A 19435-nucleotide genomic window follows, 5' to 3' on the forward strand; every position below is an offset into this window, starting at 1 on the left:
GAGACGCTAAAAGCTATTTATAAGGAATGAAACAAGTTGTTTTAAACTAAGTCCTGCGGCGATGCAGAAGCACAACACAAAATCACGAATATTAAAACCAGTTTTGTAGAGCATCGAAATGTTATTCTAATGTGGCAATCTATAATTTTGTTTGACAAAAAAGAAAAAACATTAATTTTTCAAAGTTTATAGGACGCATACCACAGGACTTACTTTTGAGGTGCACAGTGACAGTATGTACCGTCTCCACTCTAATCGCAAAAGTGAATAAAGAGACCAGGTACAGGTTTTTAATACACTGAAAACCGCGCCAAAATAAATGTCAATCAAGGGAGGGGGTGTGACTAAGAAATGCCCATATGTGACAGCTAAAATAAAATGGGGAATTAAAAAATTGCGATTTGAATGCTTTAAAAAAACAATATAGATAAAAATTAGAAATAAAAGAATGTGAAATGTGTTGTGATTCCGGGTCGGCCCCGGAATCGCCACCTACCTGCTCGCGGGTTGGCGCGGGTCTCGCGCTCCCCAGGCCTCCAGGGACGCCGGCGGCCGCAGGTCCGGCGTCTCCCCAGCTCGCCCGGGCCCACAGCTGATTCTGCTCCCGCTCCCCTGCCTCGCCGGAGCAGCCGGCGCCGCGCGGCGCTAAGCCCCGCCCCCTAGACGCGCGCGCGCGTCTCATTCAAATATTTAAAGGGGCCAGCGCGGGAAACCGTGGGGACGCCCCCTGATGACATCAGACGCCTCCAGGGTACTTAAGCCCTGCAGCTGGACCAGAACGTCGCCTTGCAACGAGGTTCCCAGGTGTTCCCTGCCTCCAGTTGCTGTCTTCCTGTTCCGTCTGATTTCCGGTGTTTCCTGATCCTGGTCTGGCTTACGGCGATTCTCAGCTTCTGACTCTGGACCGGCTTACGACTACTCTTGGCTTCTGATCCTGGTACGGCTTTCAGTGTTTCCTCTGGCTCTGGACCTCGGACTGGCTTACGACGTCTCCTGGCTCTCGGATCCCGGTTTGGCTGACAACGATCCTTTGGCTTCTGATCCCGGACTGGCAAGCGACGATCCCCTGGTACACGACTCCGGCCTGGTGAGCAACAACCTTGGACTCCGTCTGACTCCACCCCCGTGGGCTCTCCTAAGTCCCAGCGGCCGGGCCCCTACGGGCTCCTCCTGGGGGGGCGCCGGCTTCCAGGGTGAATCTCCTAAGTCCCAGCGGCCGAACTCCTACGAGCTCCTCTCGGGGGAGGCTCGGCTTCCAGGGCGAAGACCACCTCACCACCTCACCACTGTACCAGCTCCACAGTTCCGTCTTTCCTTGCCACGGCCCTTGGTCGCATAGGGCCTTCCAGGATCGTCTTCCAGCCACCCACAGCTCCGTCCTTGCCGCCTTCCGATCGGGACCTCCGCTATCACCCTACTCAGCGGCTCACCATCTGGTTCCGATCGGTCCAAGGGTCCACGAGTTCAACAGATTGCAAGGCCATGGACCCGGCGGACCTTGCCGGTCTAAAGGCTATCCCAGGCATAGCCCAGAAGCTACAGCAACAGCAATCCTGCCTCGACACCCTGATGTCAGCCGTCCAACGCTTGGCGGATCGCGTGGAGGGGACTTCCGCAGCTCGTCCCGCAGCATCCACGTCTCAGGTCAATCCGGGCTCTTCTGTCCCGGTACAGATGCCAGCGCCCCCTAGGTACTCGGGAGATCCGAGGGCGTGTCGGGGATTCCTCAACCACTGCTATATTCGCTTCGACCTCCTGCCGGCGCAGTTCACCACGGATCGGTCTAAGACTACTTACATAATTTCCCTCCTGGACGGGAAATCTTTGGCTTGGGCTTCCTCCCTGTGGGAGCGCCAAGACCCCCGCTTGAATAACCTCGTGCAGTTCGTCAAGGCTTTCCGGCGGATCTTCGACGAACCTTCCCAGGCTTCCACAGCCGCCTCAGAGCTCCTCCAGCTGAAGCAAGGCAATCGCCCCCTCGAGGAATTTGCAATGGAGTTCCAGACCTTGGCCACCGAGCTGGCCTGGGGGGAGGATAGTTTGCATGGAATATTCCTCGAGGCTCTTTCCCTCCGGCTCCAGGATGAACTTGCGGCTCGGGACCTCCCAGACGACCTTCAGGAGCTGATAGAACTGGCCGGACGCGTGGATCGGCGCATCCAGCGCCGTTTTAGAGAGAGAAGGGTCACCCAGGGACAGCTTGCTCGTCGAACCACGCCACCTTGGCTTCGAGCTTCGCCTCCTGCGGCAGCCGCTCCCCCGCCTGAAGAACCCATGCAGTTGGGCCGGGGTCCCCTCTCGGCCGAAGAGCGGAGACGTCGGCGCTCGCAGGGCTTATGCCGTTACTGCGGTGGTGCAGGACACTTTCTGGCTCGCTGCACAGCGCGCCCGGGAAACGCCTGAACCTAGGGTCTAGTGGGGAGTTGACTCTAGGCAGTATTTCTCCGGACTCCCCATTTACTGTTCCAGCTAAACTCTGTCTTCCTGGAGGGGGTTTCGATACCCTGGCACTCCTCGACTCCGGGTCCGGGGGGAATTTTATCCTCCGAGACCTGGCGCAACAACTACAACTCAAAGTCGTGCCTCAGGAACCACCCTTGCGAGTATCGTCCATCCAGGGGACCCCCCTCCCAGGAACCATAGCTACTCGTACGACTCCGCTTCAGCTTCAGGTGGGCCTTCTTCATAAAGAGGAGATCTCTTTCCTCATTCTTGAGAGGTCCATTCACCCACTCGTCCTCGGACTGCCCTGGCTAAGAAAACATTCTCCGGTGATCGACTGGTCCTCTCTCCAGATCACATCGTGGGGTCCAGGCTTTGCCCACCATTGTCTTCCTGCTCGCCCGCTACAGATGCTTCCGCTCCTGGCCACTCCTCTGACTGTACCACCCCAGTACCAATCTTTCCAGGATGTCTTTTCCAAGGAGAAGGCAGAGTTACTCCCAGAGCATCGCCCGTTCGATTGCGCAATCGACTTGCTCCCGGACACCACGCCTCCTCGTGGGAGAGTATATCCTCTGTCCTTACCCGAGACCAAGGCTATGTCCGCCTACATTAAAGAGAACCTAGACCGAGGGTTCATCAGACCGTCTAACTCTCCGGCTGGAGCCGGCTTCTTCTTCGTGGCCAAAAAGGATGGGTCTCTTTGGCCCTGTATTGATTACCGGGGCCTGAACCAGATTACCCGACGAGACCGCTATCCATTACCTCTGATTCCGGAGCTCCTGGATCGCCTGCAAGGAGCTCGCATTTTCACCAAGCTGGACCTTAGAGGGGCATACAACCTCGTACGAATCCGACCAGGCGACGAGTGGAAGACCGCCTTTAATACCAGGGACGGCCATTACGAGTACCTCGTCATGCCCTTCGGTCTCTGCAACGCTCCAGCGGTGTTCCAAAACTTAATGAACGAGGTGCTACTTGACCTCTTGTACACATCAGTCATTGTTTACCTTGACGATGTGTTGATTTACTCCCGGAACCTCGAGGAACATCGGCAGCATGTACGACAGGTTTTGCTAAAGCTGAGGGAAAACCAACTGTATGCGAAATTGGAGAAATGCCAGTTTGAGGAAGAATCTCTGCCCTTTCTGGGATACATTGTATCCTCTACCGGCTTCCGCATGGATCCTGAGAAGGTTGCTGCCATCCGGAACTGGCCCCGGCCAGTGGGAGTGAAGGCTATCCAATGGTTCTTAGGCTTCGCCAACTTCTACCGCCACTTTATTCCGCACTACTCCTCCCTGGTGGCGCCTTTAACGGCCCTCACGCGCAAGGGCGCCGATGCACGAAATTGGTCTTCAACCGCCGTCCAGGCCTTCCAGGATCTCAAAGAGGCCTTTCTGCAGGACACTTGCCTCCGACACCCGGATCCCCTACGTCCGTTCGTTGTGGAGGTGGATGCCTCCAACGTGGCCGTGGGAGCCGTCCTGTCCCAAGTCTCCAAAGACGGGAAGACCCGGCCATGCTCCTACTTCTCCCTAAAATTTTCGCCTGCTGAGAAAAACTACGGCATAGGAGACAAGGAGCTACTGGCCATTAAGCTGGCCTTCGAAGCTTGGCGTCAATGGCTAGAGGGGGCCCAACATCCCATCGTGGTTTACACGGACCACAAGAACCTTGAATACTTGTCCCATGCACAGAGGCTCAATCCGCGGCAAGCACGCTGGTCCCTCTTCTTCAGTAGGTTCGATTTTGTTCTCCGATATCGGCCAGCAGCCAAGAATACTAGGGTAGATGCTCTCTCACGCGTCTCTGAGAGTGAGGACGGTCCCAACCCTCCTCAATACATTCTGGATCCGGCCAAGGTCCAAATGGCAGCCACCGAACTAGCACCGGCAGGGAGAACGGTGGTTCCTGTGCGTGCCCGAAGGAGGGTCCTAGCATGGGCACACGATTCTTTGACGGCGGGGCACCCCGGGGTAGCCCGGACTCTCCAGCTTCTGACTGAGTTCTATTGGTGGCCGAGAGTAAAGGAGGATGTCCGCCTTTACGTCCAGTCCTGTCCCACATGTGCGCAGCAAAAACCTCTGCCTGGTCGCCCCTGGGGACTCCTTCAGCCACTCCCTGTACCCGCGGAGCCGTGGACCCACATCTCCACAGACTTCATCGTCGAGTTGCCCCCGTCACAAGGGAAAACGGTGGTCTGGGTCACGGTTGACCGCTTTTCTAAGATGGCTCATTTTGTGCCACTAGCCAAACTACCCACGGCTCCTGAGTTGGCAGAACTCTTCGTCCATCATGTCTTCCGCCTACACGGTTTGCCTCAGCATATCACCTCAGACCGTGGGCCCCAGTTCACGGCCAAGTACTGGCGGGCGCTCTGCAAGAAGTTTGGGATTCAGGTAGACCTGACCACGGCGTTCCACCCCCAGGGCAATGGCCAAGTGGAACGCACGAACCGAACCCTGAAAACGTTTCTCCGCGCTTTTGTAGGGGAGCAGCAGGACAACTGGGTGGCTCTCCTCCCCTGGGCTGAATTCTCTTACAACCGGCATCGACACTCCGCCACGCAACAGTCTCCCTTCAAGATGGTTTATGGAAAGGTCCCCAAGCCACCACTACCGTTATCTGTCTCCACCTCCTCGCCAGCGGCGCAACTGACGGCCAGCCAGATTCAGCAGCTTTGGCACTCCACGCAAGAGAAGCTCCGCCACACCACCGCACGCTTCAAGGCTTACGCGGACAAGTCCTCGGCGACCCGCTCCGGTATTTCTGCCCGGTTCCAGGGTGTGGCTCTCTACCAAGAACATCCAGCTCAGAATTCCCTCCATGAGACTAGCTCCTCGCTACATCGGGCCCTTCCGGGTAGCCGAACGGGTTGGCACGGTTTCCTACCGCTTACGTCTTCCATCTACCCTTCGGATACACGACGTCTTCCACGTTTCTCTCCTCAAGCCAGTGGTCCTCTCTCGTTTTCGACCTCTGCCTCCGGAGCCTTCCGAGATTGCTTCTGACCCTGGGACCACGTACACGGTGAAAGAGGTCTTGGACGTTCGGTTCCGTCGTCATCGCTGGGAGTATCTTCTCTCCTGGGAAGGATATGGCCCTGAAGAGAACTCGTGGGAGCCCTCTGCCCATATTCTGGATAAGGATCTCCTTCGGCAATTTCATTTGGCACATCCGGATAAACCACGGCCCCCCGGGAGGGGGCGTAGGAGGGGGGGTACTGTTGCGATTCCGGGTCGGCCCCGGAATCGCCACCCACCTGCTCGCGGGTTGGCGCGGGTCTCGCGCTCCCCAGGCCTCTAGGGACGCCGGCGGCCGCAGGCCCGGCGTCTCCCCAGCTCGCCCGGGCCCACAGCTGATTCTGCTCCCGCTCCCCTGCCTCGCCGGAGCAGCCGGCGCCGCGCGGGGCTAAGCCCCACCCCCTAGACGCGCGCGCGCGTCTCATTCAAATATTTAAAGGGGCCAGCGCGGGAAACCGTGGGGACGCCCCCTGATGACATCAGACGCCTCCAGGGTACTTAAGCCCTGCAGCTGGACCAGAACGTCGCCTTGCAACGAGGTTCCCAGGTGTTCCCTGCCTCCAGTTGCTGTCTTCCTGTTCCGTCTGATTTCCGGTGTTTCCTGATCCTGGTCTGGCTTACGGCGATTCTCGGCTTCTGACTCTGGACCGGCTTACGACTACTCTTGGCTTCTGATCCTGGTACGGCTTTCAGTGTTTCCTCTGGCTCTGGACCTCGGACTGGCTTACGACGTCTCCTGGCTCTCGGATCCCGGTTTGGCTGACAACGATCCTTTGGCTTCTGATCCCGGACTGGCAAGCGACGATCCCCTGGTACACGACTCCGGCCTGGTGAGCAACAACCTTGGACTCCGTCTGACTCCGCCCCCGTGGGCTCTCCTAAGTCCCAGCGGTCGGGCCCCTACGGGCTCCTCCTGGGGGGGCGCCGGCTTCCAGGGTGAATCTCCTAAGTCCCAGCGGCCGAACTCCTACGAGCTCCTCTCGGGAGAGGCTCGGCTTCCAGGGCGAAGACCACCTCACCACTGTACCAGCTCCACAGTTCTGTCTTTCCTTGCCACGGCCCTTGGTCGCATAGGGCCTTCCAGGATCGTCTTCCAGCCACCCACAGCTCCGTCCTTGCCGCCTTCCAATCGGGACCTCCGCTATCACCCTACTCAGCGGCTCACCATCTGGTTCCGATCGGTCCAAGGGTCCACGAGTTCAACAAAATGAGGCATAAAGCAAAGTGAATATACGATTAAAATTAATGTTAAGAAGTTTGAAAAAAACTATAAAACTGAACACTGGATCACATAACCAATATTACTGGCACACACATGCACTGCTATTTTGCAAGACTTAGAACGACGTTTCTATCTGCCGCAGTGCATTTTATATGGATTTTATCGGAAAAATTTAAAAAACTTAAAGATAGGATCCCCTAAAATATAACAGAAGAGCGGTAAGACACTAAAAGCAGATAGAAAATATCACAGAGGAGTGGTAAGACACTAAAAGCAGATAGAAACGTCTTTCTAAGTCTTGCAAAATAGCAGTGCATTTGTGTGCCCGTAATATTGGTTATGAAATCCGGTGTTCAGTTTTATAGTTTTTTTCAAACTTCTTAACATTGCTTTGTTTTAGCAACTAAATGTTTTCTTAGCTGTATTTTACATTATTTTTATGCCTCATTTCACATTCTTTTATTTCAATGGATTTGGATTCGTTCTATCTAAGCTACACTGCCTCCTCGGACTAACCAGGGGTACCCGCTCCTCGGGGGCCTCGCTCTCTCTCTCTCTTACTTTGTAGATTGCAGTCTGGAACCGGTACTCGCTCCTCGAGGGCCCTTGTTCCCGGACTTCTTCGAATTCACTTCTGCCTGGAAGTTAGCACTGCCTACTACATCAGTGAGTTACCATCGCTCTCTCAGAGCTTTCCCTGGAACCAGGTACTCGCTCCTCGAGGGCCTAAACATTACAGCTCCTGGGCTTCTATGAGACATTGTGTGAGTCTTACCATCAGGTTCTGTACATGAACTCTGCTTACCCTGCCTACTCACTATATTTCAATTTCTCTACAGCTCAGCCTCCAGGGATCGCTGTTTCAGCTTCTGAGGAACTACAGCCCAGCCGGGCATTCCAGCTCACTACTGCCACCTCTGGTGGTTCAGTATACTGTCTAATAAAATAATTAGTGGTGTCTGTCTCCATACTCTGATCCTGACCGGTGGTCCCTCTCGGGGTCTTCCCCGGGGGCGTGGTCATCTGCCACTGGTCCAAGGATCCACCCACAGCTCTCCTAAATGCTACAGATTGCTAACTCCTATCTGATTGCTCCTCCCAACAGATAGCTGTTTCATTACAGATTGCTAACTCCTCACGGAGAATCATTACACAAACCTTCCCTTGATCCCTAACTCCAGATGACCCAACATGCCCCACAGCCCTATCTCTAGAACACCATCCCATACCCTTCTAACCATAAGGAATCCCAGAGATCCCAAAACCCTCACCCACGAGGGCCACCTAAAAAGAGGAACAAATCCCATACTATATCCCCCCAAAGGGGGCCCTGAAACCCAGAACCTAAGATTTTTTTTTCTTCTGCAATTGCCAGCAGGCTTAAAAATACCGAAGGCAGGACAAGCAAAAGGAGGGCAGGAAGGGGGGTCAGAGGGGGCCAACAGGCCTTAGGGCCCCCCACCCCAGCAGGGAGCACCACATACAGGCCAGGAGGGGGGGGGGGATCTCAAATCACGCTCACCTGGCTCGTCATCAGGCACCGCCTCGCTGCACTCCTTGCCTCCTGTAGAATTCCCAGCATCTGTGGCAAACTTCTCAAGCCCAGGATCAGCAAATACATGCTGATAATAAAAACAGAAGGGAAAGAAGGAGGAGGGGAAGGGGGAAGAGTGGGAGAGGGAGAAAAAGGTGGGATGGGAATATAAGAACATGCCATACTGGGTCAGACCAAGGGTCCATCAAGCCCAGCATCCTGTTTCCAACAGTGGCCAATCCAGGCCACAAGAACCTGGCAAGTACCCAGAAACTAAGTCTATCCCATGCTACTGTTGCTAGTAATAGCAGTGACTATTTTCTAGGTCAACTTAATTAATAGCAGATAATGGACTATTCAAATTTACCCGTTCTAGACCTCTCATGATTTTAAACACCTCTATCATATCCCCCCTCAGCAGTCTCTTCTCCAAGCTGAATAGTCCTAACCTCTTTAGTCTTTCCTCATAGTCTTTCCTTTATCATTTTGGTCGCCCTTCTCTGTACCTTCTCCATCGCAACTGTATCTTTTTTGAGATGTGGCGACCAGAACTGTACACAGTATTCAAGGTGCGGTCTCACCATGGAGCGATACAGAGGCATTATGACATTTTCCATTTTATTCACCTTTCCCTTTCTAATAATTCCCAACATTCTGTTTGCTTTTTTGACTGTCGTAGCACATTAAACCGATGATTTCAATGTGTTATCCACTATAACGGCTGGATGGTAGCTCCTAATATGGAACCTAACATCGTGTAACTACAGCAAGGGTTATTTTTCCCTATATGCATCACTTATGCACATTAAATTTCATCTGACATTTGGATGCCCAATTTTCCAGTCTCACAAGGTCTTCCTGAAATTTATCACAATCCGCTTGTGATTTGACTACTCTGAATAATTTTGTATCATCTGCAAATTTGATTACCTCACTCGTATTATTCCTGTCCAGATCATTTATAAATATATTGAAAAGTACGGGTTCCAGTACAGATCCCTGAGGCACTCCACTGCCCAGTCCCCTCTACGGAGAAAATTGTCCATTTCATCCTACTCTGTTTCCTGTCTTTTAGCCAGTTTGTAATCCACGAAAAGACATCACCACCTAATATCCCATGACTTTTTACTTTTCCTAGAAGCCTCTCATGAGGAACTTTGTCAAATGCCTTCTGAAAATCTAAATACACTACATGTACTGGTTCACCTTTATCTACATGCTTATTAACCCCTTCAAAAAAGTGAAGCAAATTTGTGAGGCAAGATTTGCCTTGGGTAAAGCCATGCTGACTTTGTTCCATTAAACCATGTCTTTCTATATGTTCTGTGATTTTGATATTTAGAACAATTTCTACTATTTTTCCTGGCACTGAAGTCAGGAAAATTGGTCTGTAGTTTCCCGGATCGCTCCTGGAGCCCTTTTAAAATATTGGGGTTACATTAGCCACCCTGCAGTCTTCAGGTACACTGGATGATTTTAATGATAGGTTACAAATTTTAAATAATAGATCTGAAATTGCATTTTTTAATTCTTCAGAACCCTGGGGTGTATACCATCCGGTCCAGGTGATTTAATACTCTTCAGTTTGTCAATCAGGCCTACCACTTCTTCTAGGTTCACCATTATTTGGTTCAGTCCATCTGAATCATTACCCATGAAAACCTTCTCCGGAATGAGTATCTCCCCAACATCCTCTTCAGTAAACACCAAAGCAAAGAAATTGTTTAATCTTTCTACGATGGCCTTATCTTCTCTAAGTGCTTCTTTAACCCCTCGATCATCTAACATTCCAACTGACTCCCTCGCAGACTTTCTGCTTCGGATATATTTTAAAAAGCTTTTACTGTGAGTTTTTGCCTCTTTGTGCAACTTCTTTTCAAATTCTCTCTTAGCCTGTCTTATCAATGTCTTACATTTAACTTGCCAATTCTTATGCTTTATCCTATTTTCTTCTGGAAACAGGAGGAACGACTGGAAAGGCAGAGTGGGTCTCCCGGGTTAGAGGTGAACCGGAAGAAGCCATAAGAAGAAAACAAGGCCTGGATTTATCAAAATGTGATAAGTATCGCATGCGATAGCAAAAAGGGCCTGTTTATGTTAATAGACAATTTATCGCAATTTGTGCTAATTACCTATGTGAAGAGCTAAGTTAGTGCAAATTGCAGTAACGTTTTCAGACTTTGTGATAAGTGCCAGGCCTGTTGTATTTCCTGCATACAACCACTGGGGGGGGGGGGGGGTGGAGAGAGAGAAAGCCAAGCCTAGCCATAATGTCCTCTCCCTAGATAGGTATTTGTATCCCTATGGGAGGTCCACCTAGTAACTCGAGGTGAGGTTTAGGTATTAGTGTAGGGGGTTAGGGGCCACTTTGACATTCAACATGAGACGTATGAACAGAACAGTGGTCTCTTGTGAAGATTTGATGACCTTCAGAGTGAGGAAACTCACTCCAAGATATTTGTTCAAGGTTCTCTCAACCTAGCTTGATGGACACTTTACCTGGGTAACATCAAGCTAGGTGGAGAGAACATTGCACAAATCTCATCTTTGGGTGAGTTTCCTCTCTCCATAGGTCATCAAATCTTCATAAGAGACCACTGTTCTGTTCGTACGTCTCACGTTGAATGTCAAAGTGACCCCTAACCCCCTACACTAATACCTAAACCTCACCTCGAGTTACTAGGAGGACCTCCCTATCTAGGGAGAGGACATTATGGCTAGTCTCTCTATCTCTCTCTCTCTCTCTCTCTCTCTATCTCTCTCTCTCTCTATCTCTATCTATATCTCTCTCTCTCTCTCTCTCTCTCTCCTCTCTCTCTCTCTCTCTCTCTCTCTCTCTCTCTCTCTCTCTCTCTCTCTCTCTCCCTCCCTCCCTCCCCCTCTCTCCCCCCCACTCCCCCACGCTGGTGCTCCAGGAGCTTCAAACCTACTAAAACAGACATTTCAGGAGACATCGTGAAATGCGCTAACACCTTACCACCCCGTAACGCAAGCTATCGCATGGCTTAACATGGATTTGCATCGCACCATATGATATGGTGCTATCGCATGCGTTAAAGGCATTTTCGCATGCGATAAGCCCTTAACGCATGCGAAAACGCCTTAGTGCATTTTGATAAATGACCCCCAAAGACAGCAGGAACTGCCAAAGAAAAGACAAAATTATAACAGAGAGAGGGAGAAAAAACCTACCATCGGCAGGAAACCGTTGACAAAAAAAAAAACCAACCAAACAAAAAATGCCTGACCAATCAGGCGCTAACAACATATTCAAAATCTGTTGCCATGGCAATCTGGCCTCATTTTGGCCAAACAACACCCCCCCCCCCCCCCGGCTAAACAAGGTTTAGGGGAATGCCCACCCGCTGCAATGTTAATTCCCCCAGCCTTTCAATTTCTTATGTTCTTATGACTGATGCATTAAGAAGAGATAAGCAAAGATTCACTCATTCTAGAGGAAGACACAGTTAAGTCTACTTGATACTAAGAATGACTACCCCTCTATGCAAAAGCAGGATCATATAGCTACCCAAGGATATCATATGACATTTTCAGCAAAACCATGAAGAACTTGTCACAGAGAAACTAGATTCTATGCAAAAGGTATCCAGTAGCCGTGTCATGTTCTGTCGCCCAGGAGACCTGGGTTGTGGTTCTCCATTTCTTCATTTGTAGGATGACTCATATTTGTATGGAGGACAGTTAGTGATACTGTTTCATGTCTAGCAGAGGCAGCAATCGTCTTCTGGAGTTGTTGCAGCTATATCTGTGACATTAATAAATGGAACACTGTGCATCCAGGACAGACTCCAAGAAGACCCCTCACATTGGCCACAAGAAACCACTTGCAAGGTGATATACAATGTCAGCATTTTAATTTTAAGTCTGCCTGAACAAAAGAAATGCACCCAAACTTCCAGAGCTTCTTGTCTAGTAGGGAAATTATTTGTTGCCAGCTGTTAAACTGCTTCCTTGGGGTATCTTGCAGCAGTCATTACATAAAACACTCACGCACGTACAAGATTATTGTTTCCATGATCTGATGTACAATTTCACAAAATCAGTCAGTTACAGAGCATGAATTTTTCAAATGAATATTGCATTTGGATTTGAACAGGTTATATTTTCTGAAACTCATATATAGCCCACACAAATGATCAGGGCTATCAATCAGATATCATCTTTTGCAAACAAATACATCTTGTCCAATCAGGAAACATGCCAGAAGTGTGAAAAACCCTTCAATTTGAATGTTTCCAGGAGTTATGATAGGCTGAAGCCCAACAGTCGATGGGAAGGACTGAGGCTTGGCTGGAATTGAAAGCTTTCAACAGACTTAACATTCTGGACAGAAGCATGAATAGTTTATGAAATATATGTATACTAGCAGGGACCTGCAAGACATAATATCATGACCACCATTATGATGCTGTGGCTTAAAATTGCCCACAAATTACAATCACAATAACTGTTAACCCTGAGAAACCTAAAGGGATACTTTAACATGAGAAATGGCAGTCTATTTTCTGTTTTATAACATCTCTTTTCATCCTGCCCTGTAAGATCCAAAGCCATTATCTCCTTACTACCACAAATCTGTAGTAAAAAGGAGAGCAAGTGTTATTTAAAATGCTAGCAGAGTATCGAAAAATATTTGCCATCAAAATAATATCTTTATTGCAATAATACTTTTATAAATACAGGAGTCCTGGTTTTTCTTTCCCTGAAGATTTTAAAAGTACAGGTGAGTAACCAGATTGGGAGCAGAACATACGAAATTGCCAAGCTGGGTCAGACCAAGGGTCCATCAAGCCCAGCATCCTGTTTCCAACGGAGGCCAAACCAGGCCACAAGAACCTGGCAAGTACCCAGACACTAAGAAGATTCCATGCTACTGATGCCAGTAATAGCAGAGGCCATTCCCTAAGTCAACTTGATTAATAGCAGTGAATGGACTTCACCTCCAAGAACTTAACCAAACCTTTTTTAACCCAGCTACACTAACTGTACTAACCACATCCTCTGGCAACAAATTCCAGAGCTTAATTGTTCATTGAGTGAAAAATAATTTTCTCTGATTAGTCTTAAATGTGCTATATGCTAACTTCATGGAGTGCTCCCTAGTCCTTCTATTATCTGAAAGTGTAAATAACCAATTCACATCTACTCATTCAAGACCTCTTATGATTTTAAAGACCTCTATCATATCCCCTCTCAGCCGTCTCTTCTCCAAGCTGAACAGCCTTAACCTCTTCAGCTTTTCCTCATAGGGGAGCTGTTCCATCCCCTTTATCATTTTGGTTGCCCTTCTCTGTACCTTCTCCATCGCAACTATATCTTTTTTTAGATGCGGGGTGCCCCTCCCTCTACTCTGCTCCTTCTCCTCTTTTATTCTTTATTACCTCCAATCCTCTTTCTCTCCCTTCCCACTGTCTCTCACATCCCCAACCCTAGAACCCTCTCAAATACAGACCCACCCTTGGTGCAAATCTTTTCTCTCTCACACACATCCCTCGCGCTCATCCCCTCAGTTACATACATATACCGGGTGTTGCATAACCTTTGCCTGCCCCCCAGCTCCCCAATGGATTATCCTGTTAATATGAATTTTGTACCATTTTGTAGGCCATTCAGTTTGGAATTTAACACTACAGTACCTTACACATTATTTAATTTATTATTTATGGCCAGAAAGTACGATAGCAAAAAACAGCATCAGATTGTCCATATTAAGCGTTTTGCAGTTTGTGAGGCATGTGATGCTGGAGCAACCTTTATTACAAAAAAGTGGATTGTCGAAAAATGAGGTCGAAGTGAAAGCTGGGTTCAGAGGACAGGGGGCAAGACTGCCGATGAGTGTTTTACAGAATTTAGTGACTACCGCCAGCTAAAATTGTCTCAAAAAAAGCCAAAAAAGTATTGAAAATGTCATCAAGTAGAAAAAAAAAGCTGTTATCAGGTGGCACAAATGATTTTCGATGAGAGGAGGAAAAAATTGATAGAGGAACAGTTTGTTGTTATCAAGTCAGGATTGGTATAAAAGCATTTCATGTTATTTCAAAATAACTGAAAACCAAAATCCATATCTAAGACAGGCTCTGGCTGGTGAATTGGTTATGAAATTGGGATGAAGAAGCTTTCCTTCATTTAGCACCTTCTGACAAATTTTTCATTTGGTCAATTTGAAAACCAAATTTTCAAAATCATCAAGTTTGGTCAAAAACTTTGAATGACATTAGCGACAAGAAACTTTATCGCCAAATTGTCAGAAACCCTGCATGCACTGGTCTTTTTGTCCTGTTCACAGAGAAGAAAATGTTGTGTGTAATCAAAGAACGTGGGGTATCTTGGGATGACACCTATTTTCAGAAAAGGATTCTAGCCGAAAATGTTATCCCATTTTTGAGTGATCCAAAAAATGTTTCAGTATTAGGCATAGCTACTTTTTCCCATGATAAGATGCCATGCGTAGATGGCGACATAGACGGTTGGTGCTAACGCTGCTCTTGGCTTGCTGTTACTTTTTTACAATAACTGGGTTTGTTATCCTTGAATTTAATGCCGCACAAACGCAAGGGCAAGATCAGGGTGTTCCCTGCGGACCCTGGTCAGGCAGTAGAGCAGCGATTAATAACGCAGTACACAACCGCTTCACAGCAGCAACCAGTGGTGAGCCCTATTGGCGTTTCGCAGAGAGAAGCTTTGATTTCGCCCGGGGAAGTCACCTTAAGCCCGCCGGATTCTAGACAACCTCCATATGCTTCCTCACCGAAACCTGCCATATCGACACAGTTATTGACGGAAGGTGGAAGTCCTTCCGGATCTGGGCCCGCGGGGAGAAATGGCAGTGAATCGGGGATTCTCCCTACCCCCATCCGGCAGAGTCCGCAGGAGCCTCCGGAGATTGGAGCAGTTGGAGGAGTGGTTTCCTTGACCCGTGAGGAATGCGGTAAACCGGAGGAGTTTGGTTTGAACAGCTTGGAGACGAAGGATTTGGTCAAACCGGAGGTTGTGTCCCTAGATTCTCTCTGGGGAATGATGGCAGGTATGTCGAAACTAATTAAGGAACAAACTTCTCAAATTGTGAACTTGAGGAAAAAACTGGATTTAGTGGCGGGAGATAGTTGCCGTGCACAACAAGAACAAGCACAAGCAACTGAGGCACTAAACCAGGATGTAAGAAAGTTACAAGGTGTATCTACGACTCTAATGAAAGAATCCCTGAACTCAGCGAGACGTTTAGAAGCTGTGGAAAATTTCCTCAGACATTTGAACATCAGACTTCTAAATTTTCCAAAAATATTGGGTGAATTACCAATAGTGACCTTCAAAAAATATCTACAAGAGGCCTTAAAAATTCCACTGGAGCAAATCCCTCCTGTGAAGAAGATCAGTTTTTTGACTCAAAGGACTGGTAATGTCTTAGTAAGAGAAGAGAATAGACCTGATATTGATAATCTCACCCAGTACCTAGAAAACTCTGAAGTAGAAATTATAGAAAGGGCTGTGTTGTTTATATCATTATATTCGGAACAAGATTTCAGTATGATAATGAGAGCGTACTTTAAAAATATAAAAGAATTGTATCTAGGCCAGTCGATCCGATTATTTCCTGATTTATCCCGGCCGACTCAAATGCGTAGAAAAGTTTTTCTTACTATGAGAGCGGAAGTCTTGGCATTAGGAGCGAGTTTTCATCTTCGCTATCCTTGCAGATGCATTGTAAAAATTTCCAGTAATGTTTATGTTTTCTTTAACCCCGAGCATTTGAGAGAATTCCTGATTGGTAGAAGTCAGCCTTCATCAAACTAGAATATCAAAGTATTCTGTGCAGTACTATGTTTGTGTTCTCCTAAATTCCTTTACTTATTTTTCTTCTCAATGTATAGTAATTACGCCCCCTTCTGGTTTTCTTGCTTGGATTCAAATGATATATTAATATCTATTGAAAATATGTTAAGAGTTATATATTCATAATTATATGACTAAGTGTTCTTATAATTTTGTTGCTTTTATATCATGAAACTGTTTCAAGCAAAATTATATTTTTTGTGTAATTGTTTGCGAAAATTTGAGAAATAAAGAATTAAAAAAAAAGAAGATGCCATGCATGCAAGCAAACACCATGCGACAGCTGCTTAAACAAAATGGCATAGATTTTTGGGGTAACAACTTTTGGCCGGGGAACTCTCCAGACTTGAATGCTACCGAAAACATAGGTGTCATTATTAAGAATGAGGTAGAGAGTTTAATATTGAAGGAAAGTGATCAGAGACATTATTCCACCAAAACTTTGAGTTGAAATTTGTAATTGGTCTTATTAAATTTGGAAATTGATACCAGTTTATTTCAAAATGTGTTGTGTTCATACCCTGCTTGTTTTGGATCATTAAAACCTTTCAAGTATCTGAAGATCTGTATCATATCACCTCTGCTCCTCCTTTCCTCCAGGGTGTACATATTTAGATTCTTCAATCTCTCCTCATAAGTCATTCGATGAAGACCATTCACTTTTTTGGTCTCCCTTCTCTGGATTGCCTCCATCCTGTCTCTGTCCCTTCACAGATACGGTCTCCAGAACTGAGCACAGTACTCCAAGTGAGGCCTCACCACGGACCTGTACAAGGGAATAATCACTTCCCTTTTCTTACTCGATATTCCTCTCTCTATGTAAATCACACGTCCTTGTGTGCACACTGGGTAGCATGCGCACAATGTTGCACGCACGTATTTTTAAAAAATGTACCCCTACATGTTGTTTAATTCCGTATTGAATGGTGATTAAATTGTATATTGCATGTTTCTATCAGGTTTCTGGTTGCTGCTGCAGTGGGGAAGACAAAAGTTATGCAATACCTGTACACACAGTGTCAGTCTTCCTTCTCTCTCCTCATCTGATCTCCATTCACACCTCTCAAAGTGATCCGCTCTAACTCTCCCCTGTCTTACTCCTTAGTCTGCCCAGCTGATCCCCCTTTCTCGCATTCCCTCAAACACCTCCATTCCTTTCTCTCACTCCCTCTGATACCTTCTCCTAATGCTCAGAAATCAAGCTTATACAGCAACCATGGCATTTGTCATTACCCTGGCAGCATACCAGCTATAGCTCTGCTCTGCCCACACAATATGGTGGCCAACACCAAGGCCCTTACTGCTACAGCACAAAGCCCGCTTCCCTTCCACTATTGCTGTAGCATCAAGTCCCTCACCAGCACTGCCCAATGGCTGCACCCCTGCAGTATGATTGGTGCCAATGCTGGTGCTACTGATGTGACCTGCCTCCCCTGTGATGCAGCCTTCCTTGACATCACTCACTTTCCCCACTGTACATTACTTGTGCTCCTACCTTCAATGCGGCCCACTCCACGATTTTCAATGTGGCCACAAACCTGGAGCTCATGGCCCAAAGCCACAGCCTGGCTCTACAGGCGCATCCTGTGGTCCAAATCCACATGTATGTTGAAGACAGAAATAATAACTGCCTATTATTATAATTATAGACAATATCCTTAAAGGCTTGAAGAAAGGGATGGTGTAACATTTCCACTGGGGGCAACCTGTACAGACCAGCAGTTACTACCCTTAACATAACTCATGCAAGTAACCTGTGTGGAATGGTAGCTACTACCATTAACACAAACATGGTGTTGCGCTGATGGTGGACCCTTGGCCCGAGGTGGGGTTGGTGCTACCCGCAGGGCAAGCCCTACGGGTCCCCACCGTCGGATGGCGGAGCAGGCTAGGAGACAGAGGCCAACTGGAGCTTCGCAAATACCAACCCACATTCCCCTTAGGTTGAGCCCTCGGGTGCCAGGGCCAGCTGGACTTAGGCGGGCCTCCGTGAGATGACTCCCAGTTGATGTAGACAAGGGTATGCCAGAGACCAGCAGAGGTATTGGAAGGCCGAGGATGGTCCGGGCAAGGCAGGGTTCCAAAGACCCAGACGCCAACAGGAACAAAGCAGAACAGGGGGCGTCCAGGTAAAGATAGGCCGAAGCCTGAGAGGCCAGGTCTATAGGAGACAAGGAGAGTCCAGGCAAGCTGGAGTCAGCACAGGCAGCAGGTAGGCACAGTGCCGGGAGCAAAGCTAAGGTCAGAGCCAGGAGATAGATCAGACGTAGTCCAGACAAAACGGAGGTCAATAACAGAGAATCAGTCCAAGCGTAGTCCAGGCGATGCAGGGGTCAATACCAGAGAATCAGTTCGAGGAAACGAGGAGCAGACAAGGGAATATGCAGGAACAGAAACCAGGAACAATGACAGGAACAGGAGTCAGGAACAGGAACCAGGAATGAGCAACGAGTACATGAGCAATCGTGAAGACCTGTTGCCAAGACAGGGAACAAGTGGCTGGGCCCTGCCTTTTATACAGAGGCCCAGTGATGTCATCATCCGGGGCCGCGGGCTACTTTCCCGCCGCGGCCCCTTTAAAAGACCGCAAGTTGCGTGCGCCTAAGCCAGAGCCTGGAGGAAGTAGGGCGGCGGCGAGGCCTGCCGGGCGCCAGGAGGAACCGTGCAGCAGTCAGAAGCAGAAAGAGGTGGCTGCAGGTGCTTGGGGACAGAAGCGGCTGCCCACCGCCGCGAGCAAAGGTGAACCAGAGCTGGCAGCTGAGCTCCTGGGGTAAGTAGGCCCAGGCATGGGCCTAGCACGGCTGGGACGCGTAACACATGGGAATAACCTGCATGGAATGGGAGTTACTACCCTTAAGAGAAACATGGGAGTAACTTGCATGGAATGGCAATTACTTCCCTTAAGAGAAACATGGGAATAACCTGCATGGAATGGGAGTTACTACCCTTAAGAGAAGCATGGGAGTAACCTGCACGAAATGGCAGTTTCTACCCTTAAGAGAAGCATGGGAGTAACCTGCACGGAATGGCAGTTTCTACCCTTAAGAGAAGCATGGGAGTAACCTGCACGGAATGGCAGTTACTACCCTTAACAGAAGCATGGGAGTAACCTGCACGGAATGGCAGTTACTACCCTTAAGAGAAGCATGGGAGTAACCTGCATGGAATGGCAGTTACTACCCTTAAGAGAAGCATGGGAGTAACCTGCACGGAATGGCAGTTTCTACCCTTAAGAGAAGCATGGGAGTAACCTGCATGGAATGGCAGTTACTACCCTTAACATAACTCATGCAAGTAACCTGCATGAAATGGCAGCTACTACCTTAAGCAAATTGTTGGGCAGACTTGATAGACCATTTG

The sequence above is a fragment of the Rhinatrema bivittatum genome, chromosome 3, assembly GCF_901001135.1.
Source record: "Rhinatrema bivittatum chromosome 3, aRhiBiv1.1, whole genome shotgun sequence".
NCBI lineage: Eukaryota > Metazoa > Chordata > Amphibia > Gymnophiona > Rhinatrematidae > Rhinatrema > Rhinatrema bivittatum.